This window comes from Saccostrea echinata, unplaced genomic scaffold (genome assembly GCF_033153115.1).
Source record: "Saccostrea echinata isolate AGI-Se365-2 ecotype Australia unplaced genomic scaffold, CSIRO_AGI_Sech_v1 ptg000016l, whole genome shotgun sequence".
NCBI classification, from domain to species: domain Eukaryota; kingdom Metazoa; phylum Mollusca; class Bivalvia; order Ostreida; family Ostreidae; genus Saccostrea; species Saccostrea echinata.
The window spans coordinates 24,447,241-24,467,107 of NW_026889765.1; the positions used below are offsets into that span (position 1 = coordinate 24,447,241).

The window sequence follows — 19,867 nt, forward strand, 5'->3', positions numbered from 1 at the left end:
GATTCCGCCTGGAATATGGGTGGAATATAGCAGGAATTGGCTAATTCCGGGCGTACTTGAGACGGAGACGGACTTTTTAAAAGTTACACCAGAGTAGAAGAGGCGTCTTCCAGGCGTCATTTCTACTTTCCGGGCGTCAATTTGCAAGTTCAGATTTTCCCTGGTGTAAAATAGCAGGAAAATTGAAACAAAAATTACGCCTGGAACTCTCAGGAGGAGTAAAAGCCTCTGATTGGTCAATTTAATTATCAATTAGACATAAGGGTCATTTCAGATGGGAGGATCAGTTTGAATTTCATAAGAAAGGAGGGAGTTTAGTGTGAGTGAAATAGGAAATACAGATATATCAATGTTAAGGCACTTGTTCTGGATGACACAGTATCTGCTGGTAGGTGTGATAATTAATATCTGGTACCTATTTAGGTAAATTTGAATGTACAATGATTGTTACTGACTCTTCAGATTGTTCGAGTTTCCTTGAACACATTCTGAGATCAAATTGTAAAGTACTGAGTAAATGAACTGATGTTAAGTAATTTGTTTGATTCATTGTCATGCCTGGAGCGATAAAAGAATTTCAAAAAGTTTATCAAATTCTTATAGACATTATTTTACACTCCTGGTGATGTCTCAGTGTCCCTTATGCAAAGAAATAAAACAGTTTTCATACATTATAAAATATTTTGTACTATTTAAGATGTTAATGACTTGTCATTATGTTTTCTTACAGTTCAAAAGGCTAATTTTTCAATTTTAACATTGTAAATCATAATTTTGCCTTTCTTGACTATATAGGTTTTTAGGTCACGTAGTATTATATACATGTAATAATAAGGACTTTCCAGGCGTAATTCTGCTTCAGGAATCATTTTAGTTTCCAGGCGTAATTTTTTCCAGGCGTCATTTATTTTTCCGGGCATAACTCATTTGCATTTTTTGCCTCAAATTCCTGATCAATTCCACTTGGTTTCCTCTTGGTTTACGCCCGGAACTTCCATAACACCATATATGTAGTGAGACAAACTGACGCCCGGAATCCTTCTCAAAGTACGCCTCTATTCCCACTATATTCCGGGCAGAACATTTCGTACAGGATTGCTTTAATTCCGCCTGTACTACACGTGTACTAGTACTCGTATGCGTTATTGCGCGGTAAGGTATACTTATAGGGTATTTTAATACCATTTCTCAACAAAGAGTTAAAAATCTTATGCAATCATTTGAAGACAACACAAGAACTTCTAATTTCATACTATGGCTAATAACATTAATATCTAAGGCCATATAAAAGGAAATTTGATTTCTCTAAAGATGTAATTATTTTATTTGTACTTTTAAGGGATGCGAATATCAACTTCTAACAATACAGATTCTTAGACTTCAAAGAAACTTGAATAATATTGAGATGCATGAATTAAAATGTGCATGAAACGATTTGAATTACAAGCTTCATTTTAAGATTTTTTCATTAAATGATTATTCTTAGAGTTATCATTGATGGCTGAGGACCTATGCACCTATTACGTAACTGCTCAATAATCAATCTGGGTCAAATCCAGCATCCAAAGCAGGTCTGGTAGTGTAAATTAATCTTTCTAGACAAGTTTGTTTAAGTTTGCTGGCACTAGCGATTTAGGATAGGCTCCCCTAACTTCATTATTATTTAGAGTTATTGGCTACGACAACATCAAACTGCATTTTTAATACACTAATTTAAAAAAAAAAGTGATCTAAATTTTGATTTAAATTTTATTGCAAAATCATGATAATTTACAAATATAATGACATCCTAGTGTTAATTGGTCTCAGCTTTAACCATTTATAAGAGTTAAATAATTGCTTATAGAAATATTTCAAATGACAAATCAAGAGTCACATAATTTTCTTGAACATCTGTGTAATACATCTGTCAAATCATTTATAAATTATTGAAAAAGAAATATGCTTGATACAAGTAATTGTTTATGGCAAGAGAAATGCTCATTATTTTAGGAATTCATTCAATTAAGTCTAACACTTTTCAATAACACCTCATATATATATATATATATATATATATATATATATATATATATATATATATATATATATATATATATATATATCTTCGTATCATTACATCATTCTGTTTTTCCTATCATAAGATGTTGAACAAATAACCAATGGATGATCCAAGGTAGGTTTTCAAATTATATCTACAATATATATATCAGAAAAACTTGTATTTTCTGTGATCTTGAACAAATCCTAACCAGAATAGAAAATCTGCGATTTTCAACCTGTCATCTGCTTTTAGAATGTCAAATGGCTGAGTGTAAATAATCTTTCCTGGATCATCTGGTGTTCCTCTCTCTCCTTCATGTATGCCGGCTGAATGATCTTTTGATATCTTCAGGAAAACAAAAACTAACTACAACAGAAAGAAGACGTCAATGAGCCTCAATGCACACCTTGTAATAAATCTACATTGTATATATTAAGCTCTTTCTTCACCTGTATAGCTTGCAGGTCCATGATTTAAGGTTGCTTATATATAAAAATTTTACATTAAATATTTCCATTTCCAACTTTTTATTCTATGATAACTCTTTGAAAGTTTAAAATATTGATTTTTTTCAATATTGACAACAAAATATTGTATTTAAAAAATGCAGCTTTATTAATGGTGATCTATCTCAAAAACTTCAGCTTACTAGTTACTATTACAATATTTTTCATCTCTGTAAGTGGTGAGAAATTCTAGACTTACCTTTGTTTCCAGACAGAGGATCCCAAGAGAATATGGATAGAATACTGAACGTATCGACTGGCCAAAAAGCTCTGATCCAACTCGTCCCATAATTTTGGTCCCCAGTAGCTCTCTTATATATGTAATATCTTTATTTTCTTGTGCTTTTATTACCTAAAAATTTAGGATAACAAATCTATTAACAAACATCTTTATTCATAGCACTTGTCAGTAGGTATGGTGTGTGTATCTGGCTATTATCTATGAGCCTCATAAGCTACAATGCTCACCTGAGTCATCTCTGTCCTGCTGTTCATACATTTAAGAATAAGATTTTTGAAAGACTTTTCCCCTCTTTACTCCAATAAATTTTTGACGCCATTTCATATCCTGAACATAGTTCCAAATGGTTATAACTTAAAATCTGAACCCAAATAAATTTGGGTTACTTCAGTATCAGTATAACTTAACATAAACCTGCTGTTCTAGAGAAGAATTAAAAAAAAAATCCCTGTGTACATGAATTGGTCCATGGACCTTAAAGGTAAGCTGAGTATCCATAGTTTTTCAGACAATGGCCACTTTAGCCCAACCTGATATTGGAACTCAGGCCCCAGGACCATGAAACAGACTAAGACTCAAGTCAAATTTTCAGTCATCTGTAAAATGTTAATTAATTGTCAACTTAATCTCTAAATCTGTAGAAAAGAACATTTTGGTCATTCAATATTGATAGATATTTTTAATTTGGACTGTTTGACTTCTATAATACATTCAACACAACACCAAGACTTTGACTTGAGCTTAAAATGTTTCATAATCCTGGGGCCTGGCCTCCTGTGTCAAAAATTTTACAGGTTGGTGATAGCTTGTTTCCTAGCATTAGGGAGTAAAGAAAGTATAATTTAGAGCACACTGTAATAAAGAACAGGGGTGTATAAGACCAGTCGAATCCCCCACATTTAAAACATACGAGAGACAACTTTCTTTTAAAGATAGATAATTCAAAGTGATTTTGGTACAGTTAATGATTAACAAGAAGCCTCGATGAGATAATAACTTTACTTATATAATAAAGGAAGAGAAAAAAGGAAGACCTAAACTTTAAACTAAAATTGAAGAGAATACCTGCTTTTTGGCATTTGGAATGGAGCCTTATCACCCCCCCCCCCCCCCCCCAAAAAAAAAAAAAAAAAAATCTGAAAGTTGAGAAATAAAACCCTGCCCTGGTTACATTTTAAGGAATCAAGTGTAAACATCCCCCTCTCCCCACCCCCACCCCCCAAAAAAAAGAAGGAAAAAGGTTAGATGGCAACTATGCTCATTAGGGAAGTTCTTGTTCTTGTTGAGATTTTTAAAATTTAAGTCATGCCTTGACCAAATAATGCTTTCCTGCAAGTTTAATTAAATCATTCCAGTTGTTCTGCGGTTATAGACTCAATGTTAAGTTATTTTAAAGACATGAATGAAACTAGTAATATTGAATATAATGAGGTTAACTGGATGGACTATTTACATGTAGATGATAACAATAGTAATGAGCTGCTAGACTACCCAATTACTAGAGAAGAAATCTCCTTGTCTGTTAATGATTTGAAGAACAGTAAGGCCCCGGGCTTCGATAATATTCTAAATGAGCATATAAGAACAACCTTACCAAACCTTTTACCAATTTATGAAAATCTTTTTAATCTTATTTTCGAAACTGGTATTGTACCAGAAAATTGGTTAATTGGTATTCTGAAACCAATCTACAAAAATAAGGGTGACCCAACCCATCCTGAGAATTATCGCCCGATTACCCTTTTAAGCTGTCTGGGTAAACTTTTTACGAGAATCTTAAGTAATCGGCTAGAGAATTATGCAGAAGATGTCACACTCATTAAAGAAAGCCAGACTGGGTTCAGAAAAGGTTACTCTACTTTGGACAATTTCCTATTATTACAATTCTTATCACAGACACTAATTAACAGCAGAAGAAAATTGTTTTGTTCAGTTATAGATTTCAAACAAGCATTTGATACAGTATGGCGAGATGGTCTTTTGGTGTAAACTTTTCAGAAGTGGGGTTAACGGTAAATGTTTTACTTTTATTAGAAATATGTATAATGGTATCAAATCTAAAATACAGATGAATGGTGTGTCATCAGAATTTTTTAACTGTAATGTTGGTGTACGACAAGGGGAAAACTTATCGCCCTTCTTATTCTCATTGTATATTAATGACTTGGAAGATTTTTTGATAGTGACTTGGAAGATTTTTTGATAGAAAAGAATATTGTCAGTTTGTCTAGCATTAGCAAAGGTATAGAGGAGGATCTGTTTTTGTTTATGAAATTGTTTATCTTATTTTATGCCGACGATACTGTAATACTTGCGGAAACTGCTGACGATCTTCAAAGAGCATTAAATGAATTTTACGTATATTGTGAAAAATGGAAATTGTGTGTGAATATTAAGAAAACAAAGATACTTATTTTCTCAAAGGGTAAACAACCAAAAAATATTTTTACATATAACGGCAGTGTCATAGAAGTAGTCAAAGATTTTAATTATTTAGGGATTATGTATTTTCTCGTACAGGCTCATTATGTAAAGCAAGAAAACACCTATGTGAACTAGCACAAAAGGCAATGTATGGTGTGATACGTAAAATTAGACAATTTAATCTACCCTTCGAATGTCAATTGGATCTGTTTGATAAAGTAGTTTTACCAGTATTGTTATATGGCTGTGAAATATGGGGTTATGAAAATATTGATATTATTGAACGAGTACATTTATGTTTTCTGAAACATATACTGATTCAGAATTTAAAAAGTACCACTCCAAGTAATATGATTTATGGAGAAACTGGACGGTTTCGATTATATATAAATATTTACTCAAGAATGGTAAAATATTGGGCAAAACTTGTGTATGGGAAAGAAAACAAATTGTGCAGAATTGTATATATGTATTTACGTAAACAATATGATAAAGGAGAAATGATAAACTCCTGGATTTCATTTGTACAAAATGTTTTTGACAGATGTGGTTTATCAAATATATGGTATGAGCAATATTTCTATAATGTAGAATGGATAACTGCTACAGTCAAACAAAGATTAAAAGATCAATATATTCAAAAGTGGAATAGTGAAGTTCAAGAATCTTCAAAAAGTTTAAATTATAGAATTTTTAAAACCAATTTTGAGTGCGAAAAATATTTAACACTGTTATCATGTAAATTTAGAACCACACAACACCACCTTCCAATTGAAACAGGTAGATGGAATGGTACTCAAAGAAGTGAAAGATTCTGTAGCTTATGTGATAGTAATCAGATAGGAGATGAATATCATTATATTTTAGAATGTAGTGCTTTAAACCAAGCGAGGAAAATTTTTTTGAACCCAAAATTTTGTTCTAAGCCAAACACTATGAAGTTTTGCGAAGTTATGTGCCAAAATGATGTTGATTCTTTGAAAAAATTATGTACATTTATTACTAAGATTAATAGTATGGTCTGTTCTCCCTAGCTAGCTTAATTAATCTCACCTTTTGCTTGACCCACTGTATTATATGTATATATGTTTTATATGTTTATGTACCTCATGTAACCATTTACATGGTTTCTGAGTGAATAAATTGAATTGAATTGGGAGAAGAACTTAAGAACTTGAAAAAACATGAGCAGTTTATACATTATAGATTGAATACTACAGATGGATGCCAGATACCCTTTGATTAGAAAAGCTTCATCAGAGCCTTTAATTGGCTTAAGTGATCTATAACCTACCTCTATAATAATAAATAAGATTTCTTCAGCCTTCTTTCCAGTATTAAAAGGATAGGCCAGATCGGGCCTGCATCTCACTGTTCTTTTTTTAAAAGTGAATCCCCTCTGAGGTACAAAACTGAAAGAATTTTTTTAAAGACATAATTATACAATAACATTCAATACAGATCATAATCCAGTAATGATATTGGACTTTTTGGAGCAAGGAGCGATTCTTTTGTCTCACACGCATATTCACTGGTAATAAGCAGACTTTGTGTAAATTGTGGCCTAAAATCCAAGCATAACTAACAATAATAATGAGATCTTGTTGAACCTTTTTATTTAAAAAAAATTTCCTGTCTAACCAGGTAAAATGTAATACCTGGCCCCATGGACAATAAATTGAATATCAAAAATGAAACTTTACTATTATATAGACTTTTCCTTATGTTTGTCCCACTTGAATATATAATTCCTTATTGCTGCTCCATCTAAGCTCTATAGGAGCAATAGTTTAAATAATTTGAATCTGGACATCATGAGGATGCTTGTTGTACTTTTTTTTTTAACTTTTTGTATTAATGAAATAAATGATTTTGCTACAAATACCAGTATCTTTACTTAATACACTGTTAGCTAATAAATTCTTTTTCCTTTCTATTGGCTATTACATGTACTGGCAAACTAATCCGTAACTAGACATTGTTGGGATTGTATCCAGGTCAAAAATTCCCACTTTTAGTAAAGGACATTGAATGAAGGGACTTTTAAAGGACTCTATTTGTAATTTGACCTAGATTTAAATTTTCCTTTACCCAAATTCATCCTCTGGGTAAGGTATGAACCAGAGAATACCAAAACTGTTTTTTATTCATTTATCGTATATGTGGTCCTGTCTCAAAAATTGCTTATTACTCCTTGTATGTATTTAGGTATAACACATTAACAGAAAACCAACTTTGACCTGAACATCTCTATAAATAAGTTATGAATCTAGGAGTTTTAATTTCAAAAAATTCTTAAAGCGTTTGTCCTTTATATCCTGGAGTGGTTTCCTCCTCTGACCCACCATGTTGATCTTCAGACCATGGTATGAACTCAAATCTAAAACTTCATAATTATCCCTTAATTTTAATTTCATGATTTGTAGCTTTGTAATTCTTAAAAACAAATTTCTAAAAGATTTTCATGACATAAAAATCTGCTTATGACCAGTCATTTGGACAAGGTTAAGATCACAGAGATTAGACATGTTAGAAGCATCAACATTTATTATTTCTTGTCTATAATTCTGAAATTGAGAAACAGAGGAAGTTTTCACTCTTTCTTATTCCTTTTTTCCAACCATTTGACAGTGGAAAAACCTAAATTTTTTTGGATAAGAAAAATCAACTTTTAATTGTGCCTCTGAACTAAATAAACTTACCCTTCACTTAAAAAGAATATGTTTCCAAACACTTTACAGTAATGTTGAAACAGGTTTTCAGTGGGTAGCCTACATGTTTTCTCTTCATGAAAACCTCTCTGCCCTCCTTTATAGGTCATCTGTAGCATCAGTTGAGCAGTCTCATCTAAAAACTTACTCACGCTCATTACAAACTGACCTTGCAGATTCTGTGCAAACATCCTCATAGACGAATCCAATGTGCCATAAAATCTGAACAGAAGAGAAATATTATATCTTATTCAAAACTATCACATCTTATTCCTATGGTGGCATATTTCTGCCACCTTCCCACTTGTCAGATAATTATGTTGCATTGACTTGTCAGATCTTTTTGTTGTCTTGACAGATGATTATGTCGACATGTCAGATCTTTTTGCTGTCACTTATTCATGTGTTTTACATTCAACATGAAAATGTGTCCATGCCCAGTTTAGTCCATCAGTTCACAACATTTCTTCTGACAAGTCAACATAAGTATCTGTAAAGTCAATATAAAGATCTAACAAGTCAACATAAAAATCTGACAAGTCAATATATTGTCTGACAAGTCAACATAATTTTCTGACAATTTAACATAACATTCTACAAGTCAACATCATTATTTGACAAGTTGACATAACATCTGACAAGTGGACATGTCAGAAAATTATGTTGACTTGTCACTAACTGACATCTACTTGTCAGATATTATGATGACAAGTAGATATCAGTTAGTGGCTTTAACATGCTGTAAGAACAAGATATCGAGGTCCTGGTCGTGATGATTTTTATCTGACAAGTCAACATTATTATCTAACAAGTTGACATAAATATCTGACAAGTCAACATAAACATCTGACAAGTCAACATTAACATCTGACAAGTTGATATAAACGTCAGGCAAGTGGTGGCAGAAATATGCCACCATATATTCCTTATTTTTGTCATTTATTTTTTCTTTTTGTCACATTAGACTGTTTCATAAAATAGAATACAAAAGTGCCATTAAGTGGCAAAGTTCTTTCTCTAGCGTTTAGTGCGAACACGGATATATAGCAAATTCGTGGATATACAGTGTAGCAAATTTTTTTGAATCCCCAGTGAAATTCTTAACAAATCCTTAGAAAATATCACAGCTATAATGAACTCCGATATAATGAATTTACAGAGATACCGAAGTCAACTGATTTTCTGTCCTGTAGAGGTTAAAAACAATGAAAATTACATCTTTTAAAACGAGTTTTCAATATCTTAAACTTCAAAATATTAAACTGACATATTTTTTTTTTTATTGATATTTAGATTTAAAATTCCATTCCTTGGAAATTTATATTTAATTACCCAAGTAAAAATTTGTATTTCATACCTTCCAGAACACATTTGGCAGTCATATATGAAGGAAATGCTGCATATGCGAATTCGTTATAAATGCTTTAACGAATTCCTTATAATGATATAATGAATTACGGATGCAATATAATGAAGTAAATATACAGTTCTCCAGGACTTCGCTATAACCGAGTTTTACTGTACACCTGCTTCAAAAAATTTAACCTGGTTAACAGTCCAGAAAATGTAGATCAGATCCCACAAAGAACAGCTTTAGAAGTCTCTATATCTACATGCATTGTCCATGCAAGTTTGTTCCAGGAAACACTTATAGTAATTTGAATGTGCTTTAAAAACTGCAATCTGTTCAAGTAGGCAAGAACCAGCATCTGGGGCAAGTATGGAAGTGTGCATCCCTAAATGCATTATCAATGCAAGATTAACCACCATAAGGATAGTAGTTACTTAGGAATGATTGATACCTACTCCAAAATCTTTTACCTGTTCATTCAATATGAAAATGTAGGTTAGACCCGGCATCTGAAGCAAGTCTGGTAGTGTGCATTCCATAGATGGACAGTGAACCAAAGCTGAGCAATTGGAAAAATGGGAAAGTAAAATGATTCAGAAGACTGTACTAAATGGTGAGAACTATGTTCAAAATGTATAACCGTGATCGTACTTTTTTAAAATTTATTTTGCCTTTAGGTCAGTTTTACCAAATATTTTAAAGATATTTTATTCCAGAAACATGCACGGATAAATGTTGCTCTCAGTTAGAACTATTAAATTATATCCTTTTCTTTTTACCTTGACCTTCTGTATGACCTATGACCTTGCTATTTCAAAACTCAGTTTCAAAGAAACTCTTCAACATATTTTCATCAAAACTTAAAATCATACTTTAATGCAAATTGATGAGAATTATTCAGTTACGTCACAATTTCTTACCTTAACCCTCTATGAGACCTTGACCTTACTTTTCATCTTTTATCCTGATCTCAAATCAAAGAAGCCAATTTTTTGGTTTCTTTCCTTTAATTGCATTACAAATACACCTTAGGTTGGGCATTTATGTCCTATGAACAAATTTCTTGTTTGAAATTATTCAAGTGAATCTACAAAAGTTCGAAATTTTAAAGACAACATATAACACTGACAGACAGTTGAACACTCTTTGATCAGAAATGCTCATTTGAACATTAAGATACTTGTGCTAAAATGTGCACCTTTATACTTGGGGTAACCTTGATCAGAAAACTGACATAGAGACAGGTTAAAAAAAACTCACTGGTTTTCAGATTGTATTTTTTCTGCTACTCTAAATGTCTTTTGGATATTTTCCTCCAACTCCTGTTTTACAAGCTCTGTCTCTTTTTCTTTATGGTCATCTTTGAAATGGGACATTTTCTTAAACTTTCCTAATTCATATGAAAATTTCATACTTTCAAGTTGTTTCTTGAAAGTGCTGGTTATTTTGCTGGGATCAGGACAAAAATGTTTCTCTTTGAAAAAAGCATCTTTTACTTCTTTGATAAATTCTTCCAAGGGTGTTGGTGTCTTCTCGTAATGGATATTCACGTAGAGCAAATCTTCATAGTTCCAAAGACCTGCTGCATGGTTTCCTTCTATCCTACCTAATTGTGAACCTCTATAGCTGCTTGAATCTGTTTCGTCTTCATCCTTACTCATATATTTATAATTTGAGTGAGATACTGGTCTTTTTCTCTTTCTGTGTTGCCATGTTGACTTACTGGAGCTTGGTGATTCACTTTCAAAATCCTTTAAGAAACAAAATCACATTTGTAATCAAATATCACAGAGCTCACCTCAATAAATGTTATCTTTATGTAATGCAAAGCTTTATACCAAAACAACGACCTTGAAGAGTGCATTCCTAAATGCACCATTTATGCTTATTTAGTCCAATAGAATTTTTAAAGACACTCTGGACTTGCTCCAATTTTTTTCTTTTTAATCATCTGGAAAAAGTATTTCAAATTCAGCATCTTAAGTAGTTCTGTTTATATGCATCCCTAGATGCATCAATCACGCAAGTTTGGTCGTTAGGGCTTACATATCTAAACTGGGAATGCACCTCTTCCCAAAAATCTAATATGGTCAATGTATAAAACATATATAATCAAAGATTACGCAGCTCACCTCGACGAATGTTATCTATAAGTAAGGCAAATTTCACATCATATTTCTTTTCTAGTTAGTGTACATCCCAAGATCAAGATCAAGACCATGCAAGTTTGGTTTAAGTAGGACTTGTAGATATTTGGAAATAGACCTGCTCAAAAAACCTTTAACCTGTTTACTAATCGAGAAAATTTTGGTCATGCAGTTCCAACATCCAAAGCAAGTCTGGAAGCTTTCATCCTTAGATGCACCATCTATGCAAGTTAAATCATAATAGGCCATAATATTACATGTATATAGCTACTCCAAAAAAATTACCCTGTCCTCATCTGGAAAATGTAGGTCAGCTTCAGAATCCAAAGCAACCCTATATACATCATCCATGCTAATTTGGTTAAAATATGGCTAAAATTTACTCATGTGGAAAATATAGGTTGAATCCAGACCCAAAGAAGGTAGGTTAGTGTACATCCCTAGATGCATCATCCATGCAAGTTTGGTCAGATAGGGGTTATGGTTACTTGGGAATGGGCCTGCTCCAAAAACTTTAACCTGGTCCTCATCTGGAAAATCTAGGTCAGATCCAGCAACCGAAGCAAGTGTGGTAGTGTCCATCCCAAGATGCATCATCCATGCAAGTTTGGTCCAGATAGGGCTTATGGTTACTTGGGAATGGACCTGCTCCAAAAACTTTAACCTGGTCATTCATCTGGAAAGTCTAGGTCAGATCCAGCATCCGAAGCAAGTGTAGAAGTGTCCATCCCTAGATGCATCATATATGCAAGTTTGGTCGAGGTAGGGCCTATATTTACTTGGGAATGGACCTGCTCCAGAGACTTTAACTGGGACACTGACGCCGACACCAACGCTGGGGTATAGCATGTGGCTTGTGGCTTAAAATGAAACTGCTCAAAAAGATATAAATAGGTAACATACCTGGAAAAAGTAGGTCAGATCCAGAATCTGAAGCATATATGGTAGTGTGCATCCCTAGGAGCAATTTGGTCCAGTTTGGGCTCATAATATATGAGAATGAACCAGCTCCAAAAAATTGAACTTGTTTACTGTCAAAACAAGAGGCCCACGGGTTATAACACTCACCAGAGCTACTATGGTGGAAGTATTTTAAGAAATAAAGTTTTTGTTTTCGTGAATGTTGCAGGATAACATCTAACTAAGGTCTAGAAATGTTGTTTGAAATATACAAGCCAAGGCATTAGCCTCTATCCAAGTTTGGTTGAAATTGGCCCAGTGGTTCTGGAGAAGAACTGAAAAATGTGAAAATTTTACAGATAACAAGCTTTTCAAGACAGATGAATGTTGGAGACTTTTTGGTCAGATATGTTCACTAAAGAATTTCTGTAAGAAGAGCTTAAAAAGCTTATAATTCTTACCCAGCTTGAACTTTCAACTTCTTCAAAACCACTTGCTTTCCTTCTCAGAGTTCTCTCCGTCAACTGCTCAGGTACATTTGAGGCCATTTTTTGATATCTAAAAATTTAAGCAATGAATTCCATACATATATAAGTAATGCCAATTTCATTGTAAAAACAATGAAGCTTTATAACTTTTTATCTTCCAGTTTACAGAACTACCAAGCTTACTTTTTCTCATTTTTTTTTCAATTTCACATATACATGTTAACTGGTTAATATAAGGAATCACAGTGTCAGTGATTCATTGAATGTTTACTTTTTCCAAAAAGCAACTTAGATCTCTGTCACCAAGAGGCATGAATATAACTTTTTAAATTTTTTTAGTTGAAGACAATAGATCATATATCTATTTTGTCGAACATCCTACAGTTATTCCCTGACACTATCATGACTATTGGCTGGGAGTCTTGATTAGGTCAAAAACACAAAATGCTTTTATTTTTGTGATGAAAACCTCACCCTCCTTTGACGATCAAACAACACATTATGTTAACAAAACACCGTAATTTGGATGATACACTGTATTATTTTCTTAAAAGAAACAAATCTGATCCTCTTGAGCTTTCACTTTGATTTTATTTTATATTTTGGAAAGTTTGTAAACAACCAAACATGTCTAAAGTCAGTCTAAATAGGTCTAAAATAAGAGTTTGAATGTATTCTCAGAGTTTCCAATAACCATCGGTCCTAGCTGGCAAATCCAATAGAATATTGAAATGTCAGAAGCAATTTGCTACATCACTGGTCCGCATGACCGATCAATTTTTGTGTTAACAATCCATTGTTTTTTTCTGAGTTTTTGTTGTACCCGTAGAGTTTTGTCTTTTTTTATATTAAAAAAGCCTTTAGCAAGTTACTTTTTTGGCAATGCAGCAAAATAAACAGGGGCAGATAATTGTAATCTACACTACTAGGAATAATCTAGAGTCAGAGTTCCGAATGTTGACATGAATGTAAATCTGAAGCAAGAAAAAAGTTGAGAAAATTAGTTGAATTTTTGTCTTTAAATGGGTAATTTTTTAGAGCTCAAAAAGGTTTGTTATGATTAATTAAGTACTTATTTCCAGTGCAACTCCTGTTAAGTTGTATTCTTCAAACTTGTTTTGGAGCGGATCTGCTCCTACTTGCTACATTGCATCTATTGATATATTGGACAAATTCAACTGTGGTTCGGGCTTATCTCAAGTCACAGTTAAATTATTCTAATTTTAATTGTACTCTGATCTATTGCATTGTCTCACAGTTGGTGTTGTTACGATCCGCAGAATCATTTACACACTCAATCTGAGTATTTTCAAGGTCCAGTTAGGTTGGCATTGATGTTCTGCAGCAATTTGATGTATACTTTCAGGTGAAATGGATCAGTTCCAACCAACGTCATATTCTTTTGGATTACAACATGAATTATACTAGAATTTATTCGGACTGGTAGAATTTGCTTCGGACTAGTAGAACACTGTCTGAACACATTAAGTCATCAATCCGAATGACTGATAGAAATATTTGGTTTTCGGAAACTCTGATTTTGCTGTCTACTTTTCCATGCTTCATTTCTTAATTGATACCATAAACTGATATTGCAGTTTAGCTAGTACAATCAGTCCAAAACAATCTGAATTGTCTGCTTTGATTCCTATAGTTTACAATATAGAAATGGCTTCTGAGCACAAAACGAGGTTGACAATAACTCAGTAACAGCAGTTAAAATCATTTCCAGCATCTCAGAGACCTCAATTTTAACAGGGTGATGGATTATCTCTTTCTTAATGTAATTGATGTTATAGAATGTCTGGTGTGAAGACAAGTGATAAACCCCTTAGATCTGAAAGTCTTCTTCATGTTCTTTGCTAATACACAATATGTCATTATACGTGTATTTTGACGACTTAGTCTACACACTGGCTTGATGACTAGAAATAGTTTGTGCTAACATTACAGAAATTAATGTATTAATTAAAACAGACTTCTTAGACCTGACCAAAAAAAAAAAAAAAAAAAAAATTAAGAAAGCCCTCCTACCCACCCCCTTTCTACATTATAATATCTCTGAATCCAGGCTACTGCAGTTCCAGGTGAATGTTCTTATAGTAAGTTAAGGGAAGGTTGTACACAACTAAAAGGTCTACCCAGCTTATGTTTTTTGTTTAATGAATATATTTGATATTAACCCAGTTCACAGTATGACTTATATTTACTGATACAGTACCGTGAGCTGAATATTTTGAGGTTGGTTAACATCGAAAACTACAACATAATCGAAAATAATTAGGCCCAAACCGCTACGAAATTTTTTTGGAAGAAATGCTAGCTAGGCCTACACTTCGCCTCAACAACTGTCAACATGTATACGATAAAATAATAACAAGCTTACCTACGTCACACGTGTTCGCAGCAGCTACTGCAACGTGCAGTCGTTGTTTCCTTACGGCTACCGTGTAGCTTTTAACGCCGAAGTCAATCTAGCGGCAAATGCTAGCGTACGCGGCCAAATAACAGTTTATCGACTAGAGTACATGTATATAATGTTTATCAAACCCGATGTAAAAAACATCATTGAGCCCAATCTCCCTCTTCCTCTCTCAGCTGCAATGGACTCGCGTCAACATTCATGGTAAAGATTTTTGACATATAAAAGTAAAAAGCATGATATTTCAATGATTATTTCAAATTAAACTTATAGTTCTAGATCCATTTTGTAAATATCTTCCATAAAAGACAAAGACAAACATTAGTAATAAATTAAATTCTTTTACATCGCATCGCAAATTTTATGGCTATCTGGTTAGCTACTCTGCTTTTTACAAACGTCTGTTCTTTGAAATAAATTGATAATACGTTTGGATATGACAAAATCAAAAGGTCGTAAGTAGACATCATTGCCAGAAACTCGGAAACAAATTGTCATATGCTTCCTGTCCTTTTGTCACACTCAATGGCATCAAATTTGGCCTATGATATCATGGAAGACTCCAAAATAATTTGTTTCCATTTATGCAGGTCGTTTCAGGTGTTCTGATTAAGAAAAAAAACCGTTTTTGTCTCTCCTGAAAAGTTTGGATTTACTTACAACAATTTAATACTTCAGCAACGATATAGAAAACATAGCTTTTTATATGTTTGTGTCCCCACAATAATAAAGTCTAATGACATTTTTTGTTGTTGTAGATGAATATTGCTTGTCAAAGAATTTTTGTTAGTGCCTTTCCAAACTGAAAATACTCTACATATTTGGTTGCCCCCCCCCCCTCTCCAAAAAAAAAAATTGCTTTCTACGGGCCTGTTAATAAAAACAGACATTATTTCTCGCGCTTCTCTCTGTGAGCCAAGGGCAGGAGTAAATGTATTATAAGTATTATTTAGAGAACGAGACAGGTACTGTATCGTAGATACAAATTTGGGGGTGGACGAGTGCGTAGCACGAGTCTCCACCCCCAAATTTGTATCTACGATACAGAACCTGTCGAGTTCTCTAAATGATTTGTGACACGATCAGTCAGTCAAAAAAAAAAAAAAAAAAAAAAAAATTGCACCGCCCACTTCATACCTGTGCAGCATCCAAACTTCCGCCAGAGTTCGTTAATTTGTTCTTTCTGTAGATGAGGCCTCGACGGGGAGTATACATCCGCAGCATATATATTTCCACGGACAACGTAAGATTTAGTCAGATTAGTTTTGGTTTTGACAACGGGGTAGACGTAGTCGAAGTCAGTCTTAATTGATAAGGTGGACGATTTAACCTTGTTGTAGATGGAGATTGATCCTGATTTATTTCAGGGGTCTTAAAATCTCAGTGAACTATAGATACACATACACTGGCGATACAGACAGTTTTTCGATGGACTTTGATGTTACGGATTTTTATTTTCTTATTGAAATGCTACATTAAAAACGAAGTGAAAGAGATGTGCGGCAGGCGTCAGCGATAAGGATATAAGATGAAATTTTTAAAAACACACCTGAAAAATGGACTTGATTGAGTTTGCACGAGAAGAGTGGAAAATGGGGGGAGGGGGAGTGCGAATTTCACGTAATGTATGGTGCATCCGCGAACCCATTGGCTTTACTATTCTGAATGGGACACAAAAAGCAGGGAAAGCAAACAGGTTTTCAGTTATTTCTCCAACATAGGATGTTTTCCGTTATTGCGAATTTTCCTTTTCGAAATAACGTGTAGATTCTGTGTGGAATAATTTTTTTAAAAGTGATTGAGATTTTGACATATGCATTTTACATTCCTAAGGAAATATTTCTTTAAATTTATAATAGGAAAAAAAATCAGCATTTACTATTTGTACGTGCTTTTGATAAAATGAATCAGATTTATTTTTAGACCGTGCTGTATTTTAGATACAGAACAGTTGGCTAATACAAGACAGTATACAGGGCTAATACAAAACGGAAAGTAGCTCCGCCCACTATATTTCCGTTCTGTATTGCTAATACAGAACAGCAAACTTCAAAGAAAAACACCGCAATCGTGTCACAATCCGATGGAATAGAGTGTGTTAAGACCAAATTAGGGGGGCGCTTGTCTAAAAAATACCAGTATTTACATCCACTTGATTTTCTATCACTGACAGTATGTTGCAGAATTTTTAATACCGTCACTGTTTGCTGTTTTCCACAAATTTGAGGCAAAAAGAAACTTTGTATGGCCTGTATGTGTACTCCTTCCAATAATCCAGCAGCATGTATACGTAGTTTCATAACATTATTTTCCAAGAGTCCTTTATCACCGAGCATAAGTCGAAATATCGACGAGTTCAATACATGATAGATTATATACATGTAACGATGTCAGTTGTAATATTCTTAACATTAACGATATGTCAAAACTAAGATATACAATACCGATCGAAATCTTTCGTTGCTTTTAATTCCAGTTAATATTAGGTGACATTTAATTTTTTACGCAAATTCATTGAACATATATATATATATATATATTTCTATGATTTTCAAATGACGAACAATATCAATGAAAAAAAATATGTCAGGAATATACTTTGTAATAATAACTTTATTCTTTACTTTTTAGAACACACAGCGCACACTAGTTCTCTTCCCTCAACATATGGTGGACATTTCAACGAACCACATCGACCTTCTACAAAATAAAATAGGTAGCCATTTTTATTGGCATGGCCGCCGTGCAAGGTGTCTGGATTCTCATCCACACACTTGTATGTTGTACCAGCCGCATGGCCATGGTACCCAGCCATTAGGTAGCCCCGATACTCGAGTGTCCAACCTTTGTAGCAGGTTTTCCTTGCTAAAATTAAATCACATTATTTTAAATATGAAACAAGTATCATGTCAAATATACCAATAAAAAGCCAGAAGTATATCATTTAATAAAGTTAAGAAAAGTAAAAAGTAACAATGTAGTGCCAAGCAGGTATACTGCAGACTGGCAAATAATCACGATGGTTTTAATTTCACTATGTTCATCATTCCGCGAAATTAATACCATCGTGAATGCTTATAGGAAAATTTAATTTAAATTAATTTCTCGCAGCGTGAAATTCAAACCATCGCCACTGGTACTTTTTGAGAAATCGTGAAATTTTAACACCGTGGAATTAAAACGACTTACAGTAAAAAAGGTGAGGTGTAAAAATAGCTATAATAAATGTTTCTCTTCTCCTTTCAAGATTTAACATGTTTAAGCAGATGGAATTGATTTATACAAACTATTTTCTCCTACATCAAATATTTTTCTTTTAATAGAACTACATGTAATATTAAGTTCTGTAAGTACATAATAAAAAATAATCAACACAATTATCAATGTTGTTATGCCCCCGTATCGAAGATTCGGGGGTATATAGTTTTTGCCCTGTCCGTCCGTCTGTCTGTCTGTTTGTCTGTTTATCTGTTTGTCCGCAAAAACTTTAACAATGCCCATAACTGTTGATTGGTTGGAGCTATGGCTTTCATATTTCACATGTGTATTCCTTGTGACAAGACCTTTCTTTTGGTACCACCATATTTGACTTTTTGACCATGACCTTGGAGTTTGACCTAGTTTTACAAAATTTTACCGAACTTTAACCTTGGCCATAACCTTTGAACAGTTGGAGCTAGGGCTTTCATACTTCACATGTGTAATTCTTGTGACAAGACCTTCCTTTGGACACCAACAACTTTGACCCTTTGACCTTGACCTTGAAGTTTGCCCTACTTTTGAAAAACTTTAACATTGGCCATAACTTTTGAACGGTTGGTGCTAAGGCTTTCATACTTCACATATGTAATTCTTGTGACAAGACCTTTCTTTGGATACTAACAACTTTGACCCTTTGACCTCGACCTTGGAGATTGACCTACTTTTGAAAAACTTTTACCTTGGCCATAAGTTTTGAACAATTGGTGCTAGGGCTTTCATACTTCACATATGTAATCCTTGTGACAAGTCCTTCCTTTGGATACCAGCAACTTTGACCCTTTGACCTTGGAGTTTGACCTACTTTTGAAAAACTGTAACCTTGGACATAACTTGTGAACCGTTGGAGGTAGGGCTTTCATACTTCATATACGTAATCCTTGTGACAAGACCTTCCTTTGGATACCAACAACTGTAATCCATTGACCTTGATCTTGGAGTTTGACCTACTTTTGGAAAACTTTAACCTTGGTCATAACTTTTGAACGATTGGTGCTCCAGCTTTCATATTTCACAAGTATATTTCTTGTGAGAAGGCCTTTCCTTAGGCACCATTGTTTTTTACCATTTGACCTTGACCTTGATATTTGACTTACTTTTGAAAAACTTTAACCTTTTCCATATCTATTCAATGGTTGCAGCTAGGGCTCTCATATTTCACAGGTATATTCCTCGAGATAAGAGCTTACTTTGGATTCCAACATAATTGATTTGCATTTGAGAAAGATTTACCTTTCCTATAAGTTGCCATACGGGGGCATCAGTGTTTCACAAACACATCTTGTTAAAATAGTAGTCATACAGTAGTCAGGTATATAAAAAAATCTCAGCAGAATAAAAAAGCACTGTACTCGTAATACGCAAATATACCATA

The 19,867-nt window shown here is 33.6% G+C and overlaps 2 protein-coding genes and 1 pseudogene across 2 annotated transcripts in view; 1 reads left to right on the forward strand and 2 right to left on the reverse strand.

Moving 5' to 3' along the window:
* LOC133188585 (3'-5' exoribonuclease 1-like) overlaps window positions 1-19,867 on the forward strand; it is a 291,755-nt gene that overhangs the window by 92,201 nt on the left and 179,687 nt on the right. The gene's annotated exons all lie outside the window — the stretch shown is intronic.
* The window catches only part of LOC133188582 (uncharacterized), a 294,465-nt gene that overhangs the window by 54,863 nt on the left and 219,735 nt on the right, over window positions 1-19,867 (reverse strand). The window lies entirely within an intron of this gene.
* LOC133188583 (uncharacterized) overlaps window positions 1-19,867 on the reverse strand; it is a 28,966-nt pseudogene that overhangs the window by 5,940 nt on the left and 3,159 nt on the right.